Here is a 1,378-nt window from a genome sequence, read left to right on the forward strand (position 1 = left end):
TGATGGGAAGCCAGCGAAGCTGAGTTTTCATGAGATGCTCTCTCTCTCTCTCTCTCTCTCTCTCTCTCTCTCTCTCTCTCTCTCTCTCTCTCTCTCTCTCTCTCTCTCTCTCTCTCTCTCTCTCTCTCTCTCTCTCTCTCAAAACACAACTCTCTCAAAGAGCGCGCACCGGCACGCGCTCTTTGAGAGAGATGTGTTTTGAGAGAGAGAGAGAGAGAGAGAGAGAGAGAGAGAGAGAGAGAGAGAGAGAGAGAGAGAGAGAGAGAGAGAGAGAGAGAGAGAGAGAGAGGCTGACTGCAGCGGCGGGAATTATGATGAGCCATCGCTCGTCCTCCACCTCCTCCTCGTCCGCTGCAAGAAAGGGCGACGACGATGGGAAGCCAGCGAAGCTGAGTTTTCATGAGATGCTCTCCTAGGGTCACAAGACCTGGGACGAAGACTACCGCGAGCAGAAGAAGGCTCTCAATGAAGCCTTTACCCAAGCTCAGCGCCAGGCCACTGCGGAGGAGAAACGCATGTCCAAACAGAAGAAAATGTCCACAAAGCAAGCAAAGCAGGCTACCTCGTTTGAAGATGCTGATGTCCGCATGTATGGTGTTGAACCTGTGAAGTTCACTTACAAAGAGATGCTTTGCTATGGTCATAAGCCCTGGGGTAAGGATTATCATAAGTGGAAGGACACGTATGAAAAGGCTTTTACCAAGGCTGAACTTCATCAGGCTGCTGTTGAAGCTCGCTATAAAAAGCGAGCTAGCAAGAGAGGCAATACTTAGTTGCAGGTTTACAAGGGGAAACATTGCCAATGCCAGTGCAAGTGGGCACAAATAGCTCAAAATCCCTTTCCATTGGCTCAATTTTTCTGATATCATGGTAGTATCTGGACAGCTTCTATTAGTTTTTCGATTTCATGCTTCTATTAGTGCTAGGCTTCATTATGGTTGAGTCTGCCCTTGATCTCTAGAGTCATGACAGAAACTCAGTACGCTGAACTTTGTGTTGATGTATGCTCATATGTGTGCATGTGGTGTGTGTTGTGTGTTGTGTTGGGGAGCATATGTTAGTACCTAGTTCTACACCCACTATTGGGCACTAACGACATTAGTGGGGATGTCGTGGTATTTCTGTCAATACTATGCATGATGGAGATGATGGTTTTTAAGAGAGAGAGAGAGAGAGAGAGAGAGAGAGAGAGAGAGAGAGAGAGAGAGAGAGAGAGAGAGAGAGAGAGAGAGAGACTTCCTGGTTCAAGACTAGGGAGGCCGCGATGATGACTTGGTTAAAGAAGAACAGGAAGAAGAGGGGTCACGTCAGTGCATGCCACGAAAGAATTGGTAAGCTACACAGAAAGCATGCCGGAGGTCACGATAATGCAGGAGGT

The 1,378-nt window shown here is 47.9% G+C and overlaps 1 pseudogene; it reads left to right on the forward strand.

Moving 5' to 3' along the window:
• The first annotated feature begins 311 nt into the window (after positions 1-311).
• Positions 312-773, forward strand: LOC147420854 (uncharacterized; annotated as a pseudogene).
• The last annotated feature ends 605 nt before the right edge of the window (positions 774-1,378 follow it).

Source organism: Adiantum capillus-veneris, chromosome 28, assembly GCF_014529385.1.
Source record: "Adiantum capillus-veneris isolate H3 chromosome 28, ASM1452938v2, whole genome shotgun sequence".
NCBI lineage: Eukaryota > Viridiplantae > Streptophyta > Polypodiopsida > Polypodiales > Pteridaceae > Adiantum > Adiantum capillus-veneris.